The following is a 15,597-nucleotide window of genomic DNA, read 5'->3' as shown; positions in this document are numbered from 1 at the left end:
GTGCATATGTAAAGCTTTTGACACGGTGTCCCACAGTATTCTTGTCAGCAAGTTAAGGAAGTATGGGCTGGATGAATGCACTGTAAGGTGGGTAGAAAGTTGGCTAGATTGTCGGGCTCAACGGGTAGTGATCAACGGCTCCATGTCTAGTTGGCAGCCGGTATCAAGTGGAGTGCCCCAAGGGTCGGTCCTGGGGCCAGTTTTGTTCAATATCTTCATAAATGATCTGGAGGATGGTGTGAATTGCACTCTCAGCAAATTTGCGGATGATACTAAACTGGGAGGAGTGGTAGATACTCTGGAGGGGAGGGATAGGATACAGAAGGACGTAGACAAATTGGAGGATTGGGCCAAAAGAAATCTGATGAGGTTCAATAAGGATAAGTGCAGGGTCCTGCACTTAGGATGGAAGAATCCAATGCACAGCTACAGACTAGGGACCGAATGGCTAGGCAGCAGTTCTGCGGAAGAGGACCTAGGAGTGACAGTGGACGAGAAGCTGGATATGAGTCAGCAGTGTGCCCTTGTTGCCAAGAAGGCCAATGGCATTTTGGGATGTATAAGTAGGGGCATAGCGAGCAGATCGAGGGACGTGATCGTTCCCCTCTATTCGACATTGGTGAGGCCTCATCTGGAGTACTGTGTCCAGTTTTGGGCCCCACACTACAAGAAGGATGTGGATAAATTGGAGAGAGTCCAGCGAAGGGCAACAAAAATAATTAGGGGTCTAGAACACATGAGTTATGAGGAGAGGCTGAGGGAGCTGGGATTGTTTAGCCTGCAGAAGAGAAGAATGAGGGGGGATTTGATAGCTGCTTTAAACTACCTGAAAGGGGGTTCCAAAGAGGATGGCTCTAGACTGTTCTCAATGGTAGCAGATGACAGAACGAGGAGTAATGGTCTCAAGTTGCAGTGGGGGAGGTTTAGATTGGATATTAGGAAAAACTTTTTCACTAAGAGGGTGGTGAAACACTGGAATGCGTTACCTAGGGAGGTGGTAGAATCTCCTTCCTTAGAGGTTTTTAAGGTCAGGCTTGACAAAGCCCTGGCTGGGATGATTTAACTGGGAATTGGTCCTGCTTCGAGCAGGGGGTTGGACTAGATGACCTTCTGGGGTCCCTTCCAACCCTGATATTCTATGATTCTATGATACTGAAAGGGCATTTTTGGCTCCTGATAGTCTTAAATGGAAAAAAAACACTTTGCTAATGCACAGTAAAGATTGCCTGGTGATAGCTTGCAGAATATCAAGTTCAGCGTAACTCAGACATCTAAAAACCAGGAAATACAGTTAAGGTAAACACTCACACAACCTAACGTTGCCCTCTTTGAGCAATGCCCCAATACGCTCATAACACATGTGCTCTCCCTCTGCCTTCTGCACCCCCTGACCCATCATTCCCCACAACACATACCCCTTGCCAATGTTTCCAGATCCCCCTCCCCATCACCTTCCTATCCCCTGAAGCCATTAGTTGGCACTGTAGACACCATTAACACGCAAGAAGGTGCACCTTGTGGTCTCCTGCTATGTACGCATATCACAGGCAGCAGCTTACTGGAAGGACGCCTGCTACCTTGTCACATAGGTGGAGCTGCACACTGATCCAGCACCCCCCCATTTCCACTACTCACCCCTTCCCCCCCACCGCTGGGCCTCCTGCCCCTGCTTCAGCAACCAGGCTTCCACTACCAGCCTTCTGCCTGGGTCCTCACCTGGCTGGCTGCCTACCGCCCGCTTGGTGCTGCTCCTGAGCTGGCTGCCCTGTCAAGGAGGAGGAAGACCGCTGCAAGGAATTGTGGAGGGGGTCGGTTATTGGACTGAGTGACTTTAACAGCTGTGCTCTGGGGGTGGTGGTAGCCTTTTGCTGCTGTGGGGAGCTGGGGGAGAGGTGTGGGCCCCTCCCCCAGTCCTGTTGCCCCCCACCACCATATCTTTCTTCACCACCACCACCACCCCTTTTTGCTACCACCCCTGCCACCACCCCCTCCACCAACCCAGCTGACGATCAACACCTGCTGCTCACCCCTCGATGGGGCTGCTCGCTTCTTTGCCCACCACCATCTGGGACTGTTTCCAGCAACAAGCAAGGACTGGAGTGAGCCCCACAAGCGCTCGTGGGTGTACTCCCCCGCTCTTTTGTTTGGACTTGGCCCCCCTCCCTTAGTTGCATTTGGGTGAGGGGTCTCCCCATTACCCCCCAGCCCAGTTTCTTTTTCCTCCCTTCCTCCCATAGCTCCCTGGAAGAATTTTCCTTGGTTGTTTGCCTGTCCCACCCTGGCCCCATCCTAGGATCCGGGGTCTGTTAGTGTGCCTACCCCGCCCTAACCCTTCCAAGTTTGTCACTCTGCCCGCCCCGCCCTTCCCTGGAGTTTGGTTCCCCCCTGCCTTTGTGCTCTACTTGCCCGCCTCAGTTGTTTGCTGTTCCCCCTGACCCCCCCTGCCCCACCCAACCCACAGTTTGGTGTGCCCATGTCCCTTTTCAGAGCGCTTGTGCCCCATTCCACCCTTTTAAGTTGTCTATCCTGATCACTGCACCTCCCCTGATGTAATTACAGTCCTTCCCCTTCCGAGCGCAGCCGGAGGAGCCGGCGCCCCGTCCTGCGCCCGTGATTGTCCCCCTCTCCTTTGTTGTCCCCGTGCCCTCTTGTTGTTAGCACCCTCCTCCCCTGCCTGCAGCCTAGCGGAGAGGAGTGGTTGCTTCCTCCCCTCCCCTGGTGCCCCATCCCGCTACAGTTTCTCCCCCCCCACCCATGCTGGTACCCTCCCTCCTGCATACAGTCTAGCAGGGTGGAGTGGTTGGCCCTGTCCCACCTTTCCTATTCCCAATACCCTGTCTGTTGGACCCTCCTCCCCTGCCTGCCATCTAGTGGGGAGGAGTTGTTGTCCATTGTCCTACCCCCAATTTAGGGCCTCCTCCTGCTTCTTTCCACCATGGCGGAGGACCCTGCCTTTGCCCCTGGCCCCACCCCTGTCCCTGCTCTTGCCCCCACTGCTCCCATTGTTCCTCCCCTGCCACCACCCTTGCCCACCCCAGCGGCTACCCTCTCGGCCACCACTAGCCTAGACTCTGCTGCTGCCATGGCTGCCCCTTCCACCGGCAAAAAGGGCCAGGGGGAATAAAAAGGGCAAAGTCCCTGCCCGGAAAACAAAACCTCCCGTTGGCAGGGCTGCCCACCCTGCCGCGGCCCCGACATCTGCCGTGGCCCCTTCCTCCCCAGCCGTTCACTCCACCAGCTCTGGGGGCGCTCCATCTCTTGCCCCCAGAGCGTACGCCCAGGTGGCCGCCGCCCCCCCGCATGCCGCCGCGCCATCTGCCCCTACTGCCACCTCCAATACTATTCCTGGTGGCCGGGGCCCCTTCCCCTTGCTGACCAGGAGACATGGCGTCCGCTGCCTCCTGGTGTCCGCCTCGCCCCACATTGAAACGTACGTGCAGGCGTTGGCGAGGGTGGTAGGGCCCACAGCCATCATGGCGGCCTCCAAGATGTATGGTACGGTTGTGTTCTTCCTAGCATCGGAGGCTGCAGCTCAGGAGGCAGTAGAGAAGGGCATGACAGTGTGTGGGGGGGTGTTCGTTGCCCTAGAACCCCTGGAGGACTTGGACATATGGGTGGTATTGACCTCCGTCCCACCCTTCCCGCTCAATGTTGCCCTGTTGCCTGCCCTCTCCACCCTGGGGAAACCCATCTCCATCATCAGCCCTCTCCCGCTGGGCTGCAAGGACCCCGCCCTCCGCCACGTTCTGTCCTTCTGCCAGCAGGTGCAGATTCAAGTGCCGCCGGCGTTGAGTGGCGGGGTGGCGCTCGAGGGGTCCTTCTTGGTGCCCTATCAGGGGGCCCATTACTGGGTCCACTATTCGACAAAGGAGGCTGGGTGCTTTCTCTGCCGGGCGACAGGGCACGTCTGGAGGGACTGCCCCCTGGCCCGACCTGGAGGAGCATCCGGGACCCCTGAGACCCGGGAGGGTGCTGGCCCTGTCACCGCCGGCGACCCTGGCAGCTCGGCTGCCACTGCCCCTCCTCCCGTGGCGCAGAGGTCGGCAAGACCTCTGCCGGCTGAGGGAGAGGACTCTCTCCAGGGGGAGATTTCCCTTCCTCCCGTTGTTCCGCCCTTGCCACTCCGAGCCCCAAAACGATTGCCCTTGCCCCCTGGCCCTGGCCCTGCTGACCGGCCCTCCACTTCCACTTCAGAGGGCTGGGTGCTCGTCCGGAGGAAGTGCGATGCCCCGTAAATCGCGGTCTCGATCCCTCCCCTCCAACGAGGAGGGAGAGGAGGCCCCCTGAAAAATGCTGCAGGGGGCTGATGCTGTTACATCTTCTGCCGCGCCTCCGGATGGAGCTCAGCAGGGGACGCTGGCCATGGCAGCAGACGGAGGTGTCCCCGCCCCCCCCCTTGTTGAGTCCCCTCCTGAGGAGGCCTCTGTAGGAGTTCCCCCGGCCCCTTTGCCATCTGCGCCCCCTGCCGTTGTCGATACTGGGGCTATTACTGCCCTGGCTCCTGACGGGGAGGACTCTGAGGCCGCGGGGACTGGATTTACCTCCATATTCGAGGAGATCAAGGCCCTGGGTCTGACCCCGATCAACCAGGGGAAGGACGACCCCCAGTCAGCGGGCCTCGATCTGGGTGGTGGCTCAGTTCCACCACCCCCTCCTCCTTCTCCCTGCCCCTCACTCCCAACTGTAGCCCCCACTCTGGTCCTGGGGGCGCCCCTGGCTCTCCCTATTTGTCCGGCCACGGATGGCACCTCACCTGAGGCCGCCGAGCCTCTAGAGACGACGGCCAATGCCGAGCAGTCGGGCCCCGAGCCTGTGGGCGTGCCCTCTAGCACCCAGACGGAGCGGTTGGCTTCCCCTCCGGAGGGGAGCCCCACTGAAGTTTCCGTAGTGCCTGACGCCGTGGCTGCAGGTGACGTGTTTCTCACAGCTCCCGTGCCCGGTGACAGCGCAGGCCCCTCTCTGAGCCCGGTCCCATTGTCCCCCGCTCCTGGCCGAGAGGAGCCGCACCCTGATAGCCCGGTTGCCGGGGACCGTGAATCCATCAGTGTCCCCGCTCCTGTTCCTATCCTTGCTCCCAGCCCCCTTTCTGGCCTGGTCCCAATGCTGGCCCTCGTCCCTGACCCTGCCCCTGCCCCGATCCTGTTTCCACCCCCAATGAGTCGTTCACCCCTTTCCCTGCCACCGCCCATATTATTGCCGCCCCCGAGGTTGTCTCGTTTCCTCTGTCTACGGACAATTTTCAGGGGGCGGTTTTCATGTCCCCTCTTCCCAACAGTATGGGGGCTGCACTATTCCCTCCTCCATCTCCTCCTCTGCTGGGGATGGGGACGGGCTGCCCGGCACAACAGCGCTGGGGTTCCGCTCCATGCTTGCCCGTCTCTGCAGGCCACGAAGATCTTTTAGGGGCCTTACTGTAGGGCGGCGGCGGGTTGGCTGCCACGTCCCCCTCCGCGCTGAGGGAAGAGCTGCGCCGTTTCCTGCAGGACACTCGTGGCTCAAAGGACAAGGTGCAGCTCACCCTCCAGCGCTGGGGGGACTTCCATTGTGTCCTCCGGGCCGTGAAGGGCCTTTTGGGGGAGGGGAGAGGGACCGGGAGGCAGGGCCTCACAGCCTACCAGCGGGCCCGTAAGTTCCACGACTCCCTGATGACCTTTGGGGTCGAACATGGGTTGTTGCGGGGCCCGCTGGAGGCTGTTGATTCCCCTGCCCGTGAGGACTCACCCCAGCCCTCCCTATGAAGAAGACCACCTTTGCCACGCTGAACAGCAGGGGCTGTAGTGTGGGTCTCCGCAGGAGCCAGGTGCTCTCCTTCCTTCGGGAGGGGGGGTACTCTGTGATCTTCCTGCAGGAGACCCATGCAGCTCCAGCCGTCGAGGCTAGCTGGCAGCTGGAGTGGGGGGATGAGGTTTACTTTAGCCACCTCGGCGCCCGTTCAGCTTTGGTGGTCACCCTGTTCTCCCCCAAGCTACGGCCTGAGGTGCTGGGGGTAGCCGAGGCCGTGCCAGGTCACCTGCTGCACATCCGGGCCTGCGTAGAAGGGCTGAGATTAAACCTGGTCAACATCTACGCCCCGAACGCAGGCCCAGAATGAGTGCGTTTCTATTGGCAGGCATCAGCCTTCCTCGGCACCCTGGATCCTCATGAGTACCTGGTCCCGGGCGGGGACTTCAACACCACCCTCGAGGAGCGGGACCGCTCAGGAGTCGAGACATCCCAGGCAGCCACGGGCGTCCTCAGGGAGATCGTGGATCATCACTCCCTGGTGGACGTCTGGCGCGACCACCACCCGGACGACGATGTTACCTTTACTTATGTCCGGGTGGAGGGGGATCAGTCGCGCCACTCCCGGTTGGACCACATTTATATCTCGCCTTTCCACCTGGCACGAGCCTACACCTCCGGCATCCGGCTGGCCCCATTCTTGGATCACCGCTTTGTGACCGTGACAGCCTCTCTCAGCCCAGAGAGGCCGGGACCAGCCTATTGGCATTTTAATAACAGCTTGCTGGAGGACGTGGGCTTCATGGCGTCCTTCCGGGAGTTCTGGCCGGCCTGGCGGGGGCAGCAGCATGTCTCTCCCTCGGCGACGCAGTGGTGGGATGTGGGGAAGGTGCGCACATGGCTTTTCTGCCGCGACTACACCTGGGGCGCCACCCGGCAGAGGGATGCGGTGATAGGGCAGTTGGAGCGGGAGGTTTTAGAGCTAGAGAGGTGTCTCACCTCCGGCCCCGAGGATCCACCCCTCCGCGCAGCGTACTGGGAGAAGCGGGAGGAGCTTCGGGCCCTGGAGGACCATCGAGCCCGGGGCGCTTTTGTTCGATCCCACATCCAACCACGGGTATCTCCTGGGCACCCTGCGGGCATTCGGCTTCGGGCCCCAGTTTGTGGGCTTTCTCCAGGTGCTGTACGCCGAAGCGGAGTGTCTGGTCAGGCTCAACTGGACCCTGACCGAGCCAGTCAGCTTCGGGAGGAGAGTACGGCAGGGGTGCCCCCTCCTGGGCCAGTTGTATGCTCTGGCTATCGAGCCCTTCCTCCGTCTCCTCCGCCGGAGGTTGACGGGGTTGGCGCTTCAGGAGTCGGAGCTGCGGCTGGTCCTGTCGGCGTACGCCGACGACATGCTCCTCGTGGTCCAGGACACAGATGACCTGGTGCGGGTGGAGGCCTGCCAGGCCGTTTACTCAGCAGCCTCCTCCGCCTGGGTCAACCGGGTCAAGAGCCCTGGCCTGGTGGTTGGGGACGGGTGGCAGGCAAGCTCCCTCCCACCCTGTGCTTCAAGCCATTCGGTGGAGTGCGGGTCCGCTGCTCTATCTTGGCGTTTATCTCTCCGCTACGCATCCTTCTCTGCCAGAGAACTGGCAGGATTTAGAGGCCAGGGTGGGTGAGCGGTTGTGGAGATGGACAGGACTGTTCCGGTGTCTCTCCCTGTGAGGGAGGGTGCTGTTGCTGAACCAACTGGTCCTGTCCATGCTCTGGCACCGACTCAAAACCCTGAGCCCGGCCCCGCGGATCCTGGCCAGGCTTCAGAGGATGGCTCTGGAGTTCTTCTGGCCGGGGCTGCACTGGGTCTCTGCAGGGGCTCTGAGTCTAATTGGGGATTGGTCCTGCCTTGAGCAGGGGGTTGGACTAGATGACCTTCTGAGGTCCCTTCCAACCCTGATATTCTATGATTCTATGACAGGGCCTGGTTTGCTTGCCCTTATCTAAATCCATGTTACACCCACATCTTGAATACTGCGTACAGATGTGGTCCCCTCATCTCAAAAAAGATATACTGGCATTAGAAAGGTTCTGAAAAGGGCAACTAAAATGATTCGGGGTTTGGAACGGTTCCCATATGAGGAGAGATTAAAGAGGCTAGGACTTTTCAGCTTGGAAAAGAGGAGACTAAGGGGGGATATGATAGAGGTATATAAAATCATGAGTGGTGTGGAGAAAGTGAATAAGGAAAAGTTATTTACTTGTTCCCATAATATAAGAACTAGGGGCCACCAAATGAAATCAATGGGAAGCAGGTTTAAAACAAATAAAAGGAAGTTCTTCACTCAGTGCACAGTCAACCTGTGGAACTCCTTGCCTGAGGAGGTTGTGAAGGCTAGGACTATAACAAGGTTTAAAAGAGAACTGGATAAATTCATGGAGGTTAAGTCCATTAATAGCTATTAGCCAGGTGGGTAAGGAATGGTGTCCCTATGCTCTGTTTGTCAGAGGGCGGAGATAGATGGCAGGAGAGAGATCACTGCAGCCACGCCTTTCTCCAGCCTTGGCCCAGATTTCAGGCAGACCCTGTACGTATTGAGTCTCTCTCTCTCTTTTCATATATAATTTACTACAGCTAGTTGGATAAATTTTGATGGAACCATATTCCATTGGAAAATACAAGCTCTGTCAAAATCAAAATACTCCACAAAATCAGGTCTCCTTCACTGGAATTTCTTTTTTGGAAGAAAACCAGGGGAGAAATAAATCTGCCAGTGTCAAAACATCCGCTTTGACATTTTCAGAATGACATGTTTTTCTTTTGCACTTTGAAACAATTTCTCCCAATTTTATAGTCATTACCACAACATAAATAATGTAAAAAGCAATAAAAATTGAAACAAAACATTTAAATTTTGTCAAATAAAACTTTGCAATTGACTCAATGATTTGTTTCCCCTGGAATTTGCCTCTGTGGAGAATTTCAAAATTTTCAGATTTCATTCCCATTCAGAATGAAGCCAAATTTCAAAATCTCCAAATCTTTCAGGAACCAGAACTTCCTCTGCACAGCTCTAATATTTACTCTCCTTTAGTCAGATAAAAAGTTTGCTCATCTTATGTATGTCTCTCACCTGCCCTTTAATTTGCTGTGTCTACTTAGCTGCACATTGTGCAGTTCTGACACACTCTAAGCATTAGGTATTACAGTTTGGAGAATTAAATGTGATTCCTATGGATAGAAGAGAAGGGAAACTGGGCGGTTAGGAATAGGACACACATTGTCAGTGTCTTATTGCTTTAACTGTATAGTTATCTATAAATCTATACCTCTATTGTTAATCAAACTATTCAAGGGAATTTAACAGTCATTACCACCCAGATTCAGCCAGCTAAGTTCCAGGCAACATAACACAAGTGGTGATTTTGTGATGTGGACTAAGAAATTCGGCAGCAATTCAGGAAAGCACTTAAGCATGTAATTAAATGTAAGCACATGCTTACGTTTCATTGTAGTCAATGAGACTACTCATATGCTTAAAGTTATTCACATGCTTACAGACTCAATTCAACAAAGCATTAAGCTTATGCTTGCGTTCAATTGACTTTAATTGGACGTTTTCACATCTTTAAAGTTAAGCACATGCTTCAGAGCTTTGTGGGTTAGGGCTTTAATAAAAGCACACATAATTATTTGTGCTGTGGTAACAGATAGGAACCCCAGTTAAGGTTCAGGGCACCATTTTGTTAGACACTTATATTGCCACAGAAAGAGCCCCAAAGAGCTTACGAGTTAAGTATAATGTGTCACATAGTGCAACATTCCTAGTGTCCAAACGTTCCCATCTGGTTGGGAATTTTCTGATCAAATATTTTTTTCATCGGAAAATGCTGATTCATTGACACCAAAACAGTTTGCAGGAAAGGGTTTCTTTCAGCATATCTCATCATTTGAAAAAGGAAAAAAAACTTAAAATGATCAATCTCCCATTTTCACCTTTTCAGTTTAAAATAACTTTTCAGTTCAATATTTTAGTTAATTTATATCTTTAAAAGGGTAAAAATAAATCATTTTTAAAAGGTACATATTGAAATGAAACATTTCAGTTGGTCAGAGCGGAATTTTTTTTGCAGATGATGAGGTCACAACATTTTTCAAAATTTTGTCTTTTTATCACAATTTGCACCTGGGAAAATTTTTGAAATCTCAAATTCTTGTGAGATGGGAAAACTGTTTGTCTCCCAGCTTTGCTCCCATTTGATTTCCAGGTGGGCATGCTCCCTAGAAATAACACAGCCTGGCTAGTGTTCATTAACAACACCTAAAAAAAAAACCCAATCTCCAATAGATACTTTATTTCTATATATTTCTTAAATCATTAATACACTTCTATCTTGGCTTTGCTTTTTCCCTTGTACAGTATCTCTCTGAGATAACACATTGCTGAGCATATCTGGTAATTAGCTTTGAAGGGTTACATGTATAATTTTATTTCAAAGAGGGACTTTCACATTGGAAAAATAATAGATAAAAGAGAAAAAGGCATTTTCTCCTCCACAAAGAAATATATTTAGCCACTAAGTATACACATATACTTTGTTATTGTTTATAATATAGCTTTCTCGTCTGCAACCCAGCTTCCCTTTTCTATAATCCAGTTGTGGTGTGTAGGGGGTCTCCTATGAGAGGCAGGTTATTCCAAAGGTCCATCCTTTTGCTTCCTACCGTCTTTGGGGAGGCAGGAATACGTCCAGGAATCACAGGCCTATTACAGCTAGAGGCGGTTGGAATTTTTCTTCCCCTCCCCCTCTCCCCCACCTGAGGGAAAATTTCAGTGAAATCCATTAAAAAAATGTTGCTGAAGATGAAATCTGGCTGGGGAGCTCAGGCTATAGAGACAAATGGGACCAAGAGTCACTTGAACAACAATTCCCATGAAGCATCATGGTGGCATTTCAAATGAAACGATTCCAGTTTCATGCAATATATTTCAGTTTGGGGCTGAAAACCAAAAATGGTTTGTTTTTTCAAGTGTTCAGTTTTTTGATGGAAAATTGTAATTTTCAACAGAAAACAGATAATTTCATGAAAAATCTTTTCAATTAAAAACCCGGTTTGCCATCAAAAATACAAAGGTTCCATGGAAAATTTTTCACTAGCCACTAATCCATCATCTTTTGCATGGACCAAACAGCCATACTTTTGTTAAGCAAAACAGTTAATGCAAGTATAAAGGAATAAATCTGAGATGCTTAAGAAAGGTGTTTCCACTCCATAAGTAACAATCAGTTCAAATTGCCTCTCTAGTCTCATCTCCAGTCATGGCATCTCCTTCCCTTTCGGCCATTGCTGATTCCCAAGTGAAATATTTGCATGATTGCAGTGCACACTAGATCTGGTTGAAGTTTCATTTTTCTTGTTGGTACTCTGTCTCTTTGTCCAAGTCACTTTGCCAAAGTTGGAGAAGTTTGGGAGTTGGGGCAGCACATCAACTGTTCTGTTTCTTTTGGCATGCAGAGAGGAGGAGAAATGGAGGTAGAGGAATTGAAATTGTGCGTTTTTCAGTCTTTGAAAACCAATAGATTCAAATAAAAAAGAATGAGCATTTTGCTTTATTTCATTTTGAAATTTTCCCAGGAAAAATTTCACATATAGAAAAAAGGAGGTTTGACTCCCTCTAGTGGTCACACAACTAGGCACGTGGCCAATTAGCCCCATTGTGCTAAGGACTGCCCATAATACATAGTAAGATACAGTCGCTGCCCTGAAAAGCTTACTGTCTTTTCATTCGGGATCGGTATACCACCTAGCACACTGTGGCCCTGGTCTAAAACTGGGGCCCCTGGGCACTGGATAAAACAAATGATAAATAAAATACTACCACTGCTACTAGAATAATATCTAAATATAGGTAGAGAGAGAGGATGTGAATTGCCTTCCAAAGTCACACAGCAGGTCAGTGCTAGATCCCATACTCCAATTCAGCTCACCTGAGTCCCATTCTAGTGCCCCATCCCCTGCTTCCTGCAGCAAGGTCTCCATAACTAAGACTCCTCCAAGAGTCTCAAGCTGGGGACCTAAAGGGTGGCCCCAACATGAGAAGCCCCGTTTGGAAATAGGGGCCTTTGCGTGTGTGGAGGAGAATCGTCCACACAGGAGAGGTAAACGAAGGCTAAAAGTGCATCAAAAAGGAGAGTGTGGAAAGAAAAGCTCTTAAGTCCAAGAGCTGAGCTGCATGGGATGACTGGGAGGAAGTGTCTTTGCTCAAAGGGGGAGCAGGGACAGGGGAAAGAGCAGTTAATTAAAAATGGATATCTTTCAAATGAAATCAATCTTTCAAATGAATATTAATTGATACGTAACGTGCTAGCAAGCTCTATCCAAATGTACAGGGTGGAGGGGAAAAAAACCCTCCAAATGATCCTTGCAAGGTTATTGTATTAATAAGATTTCACATTTATTGCCTCTGTTATTTTGAGTTAATTACATGGGTGCCTAAATGTATCTCTTTTAAATCCCAATTAATGCCTTTTACAATAAATTCATATTTAATTAACATAACTGGCTGATTAAACGTAAAGGGAATGCTTATTTGACAAAGTGTTCACCGTTCTTCCTCTTCTACGCAGTATTTAACCAATATAATTGACAATCATAGGATAAAATCTGACTGCTTTATAGTTTGCCAACCCCTCCTGTTATGAAAATTGGTATTCAAGAAGGTTCTGTCAGCCTAAAATACTTATTGCTGGACTATAGAGTCAGATATATTCAATGGGAGTTAGGTACCTAAATCCTTTTAAAAATCTGGGCCTAAGACCCAAGTTTAGTCATCCATCCCATGCTTTAAGTTGCCACATGCTTATGTGCTGTGCTGAATAAGGATGAACTTAACCACATGCTTAAGTGCTTTGCAAAATCTGGACCTAAACTGCAGATAGACCCATGCATAGGACACCTAGCAGCAAGAAGCCCATTGGAGGTAAGGGGAGTTTGTACGAAGCACCTCATTCTTTCTCCCACCCTCACAGGCAGGCAGTTCTGCTCCAGAATTGTTGCTAATCAGATAGGAGGCATGGTTAGCATGGCCTGGGGTGTGTTGGTTCAGCTCATCCCTGCTGTAGGTCATGCCAGGAGTACTTCCATGGAACTTCTGAAGGAATTTACAGCTGTCTCCTCCTGATAGAATCCCTGAGGTGGAATTTGTTTCAGATAAGCATCTAGATGTTTGCTTCCTTCTCTGGACTAGCAGGGCTAGCTCTTCCACTGGTGTAAATCAGAGTAGCTCCTTTTGAGTGGTGCCAGACCCATTTTCACCAGCTGAGGATCTGGCCCTGTGATGTTACAAAGTCTACAAAATTAGTCTAGAACATTTAAGACAACAGAGGTTTACTTGAGGGCCTGAAGTCAGAAGTGCTGTGAAAGGTGATACAAGTGAATCTACTTTCTGCTAATTTACATTCCCTTACACTCGATTAAACTTCATTAGAACTACCTAAGCACACTTATAGATGTGTAAGGGAGGACACATTGGTGTAACTTATTCATAGAGGAGCAGCAAGAAGGTGCAAGCTGACATAGGAAAGGGAAATGAGTCTAGGAGCTCCTCACAGAGTCATGAGTGGATCAGTGATGACCAGGGCTGGATTTACACCTTACGTGCCCCTAGGCACAGCATCTTCAGCACCCCCAACCGAGGCACACTTCCAAAGGCCCCCCACTACAACTGCCCTGCACACCCCACCACCCCCCACCCACAGATGCCCCCACTGCCCAGTGCCCCCCGCACAGCCCCACCACCTCAACTGGCCAGTGCCCCACACAGACCCCCCCACTGCACAGCGCCCCAACACAGATGGACCTCCTCTACCCCCCACTGCCCATTAGACCTCACAAACCCCCACTGCCCATTAGCCCCCACAAAGCCCCCCAGAGACCCACTCTCCAGCGCCCTGCCCCCTAGCCACACTTACTGGCCCCGCTGGGAGGTGACTGTGTCTGCCGGCAGCACAGCCTGGGCCAGTCAGGGATCGCTCTGGCGCCTCAGGAGCAGTGCGATCAGCCAGGGTGGAGCTGGAGCAGGGCCTGCCCAGGCCGGGCTCCCACAGGACCCACTTGCCCAGCAGGGCCCCCTGCATTGGACTGCTGAGCTCTTCCCCTGGCACAGGGGGCTGCTTTGCCTTCCCTGCTGGCAGATGCACACCAGCTGTGCTGCATGGTGCCGTCTCCCCCTCAGCCAGCTGGACCCGGGAGCAGCAAACTTTGAATTTTTAGGCGCCCCTAGGCACATGCCTACTGTGCCTCATTGGAAATATGGCCCTGATAATGACACTCAACTAGGTGAAATTTTGTGCTGACTTCCTAGGTGTTCTGCCTCATTTCTAAATCTGCATGAAGAAATCACTAGGCAATATGGCCGTGAAATGCCCCAACTATTTATAATGTATCCTGCTTTGGTAGCTGGTCCACACAGAGAAAGAAGCCTCCTATTGTTCTGAGTTCATGAATTAGTCCTTTAGTTCAAGTGCTACAGAGGCCTGTGTTTTTGAAACAGAAACCTGTGGGTTCAGTCTTCAGTAATGATTCACAGAGGGGATCCTTACAAAGTGGTGCCTCTTGCATGGATTTGAACTGCTGTGGGCCTTAGATGCTTGGGGTGAGCTTCTCCTGAGGGGGGCTGGGAGGAACATGTAGTACCCTGGCCAGCTGTATAGCGTCCTTTTCTATGAGCTGCTCTACAGAGAGGTTTCAGAGTAGCAGCCGTGTTAGTCTGTATTCGCAAAAAGAAAAGGAGTACTTGTGGCACCTTAGAGACTAACCAATTTATTTGAGCATAAGCTTTCGTGAGCTACAGCTCACTTCATCGGATGCATACTATGGAAAGTGTAGAAGATCTTTTTATATACACACATGAAAAAATACCTCCTCCCACCTCACTCTCCTGCTGGTAATAGCTTATCTAAAGTGATCACTCTCCTTACAATGTGTATGATAATCAAGGTGGGCCATTTCCAGCACAAATCCAGGGTTTAACAAGAACGACTGGGGGGGGGGGTAGGAAAAAACAAGGGGAAATAGGTTACCTTGCATAATGACTTAGCCACTCCCAGTTTCTATTCAAGCCTAAGTTAATTGTATCAAATTGTATCAAATGAATTCCAATTCAACAGTTTCTCGCTGGAGTCTGGATTTGAAGTCTTTTTGTTGTAATATCACAACTTTCATGTCTGTAATCGCGTGACCAGAGAAATTGAAGTGTTCTCCGACCAGTTTATGAATGTTATAATTCTTGACATCTGATTAGTGTCCATTTATTCTTTTACGTAGAGACTGTCCAGTTTGACCAATGTACATGGCAGAGGGGCATTGCTGGCACATGATGGCATATATCCCATTGGTGGATGTGCAGGTGAATGAGCCTCTGATAGTGTGGCTGATGAGGGTTAGAGCTTAGTACTGCCGCCAGCTCGTTGAGTTACTCCTTTAGCTTAAGTACTGTGGTGCTGAAGATCAGTTCGCACTGGTGACCCATGATGAGCGTTATTACTGGGTTCGTTAGTAGCTAATCTCACGGAATATGCACATAAGGAAGTTCCTCTTTATTTCTTCCTAACACTCAGAAGGAAGGTCTCCCTGCCCCCTCTGTGTTTACCAATCCCCAGTTATCTCGTGTAATTAGTATACGAATAATCTGTGTTTTGAAATTCCTTGCCAGGATTAGCCAGTGACTGGAGTGCTTAGCTCGTGTATACATAGGATCTCTCCAAGGACTTGTCTTCTAATATTTATTCTAGTGACTGTAACATTCAGATAAGAGGAGCATATGACACTGGAAATACAGAATAAATTTACATCTGCTAAACTGCAAAAAGCTACATTCAGATGGCATTAATGTTCTG

The sequence above is a fragment of the Lepidochelys kempii genome, chromosome 19 (assembly GCF_965140285.1).
Source record: "Lepidochelys kempii isolate rLepKem1 chromosome 19, rLepKem1.hap1, whole genome shotgun sequence".
NCBI classification, from domain to species: Eukaryota; Metazoa; Chordata; order Testudines; family Cheloniidae; genus Lepidochelys; species Lepidochelys kempii.
Note: the sequence above shows the minus strand (reverse complement) of the source record.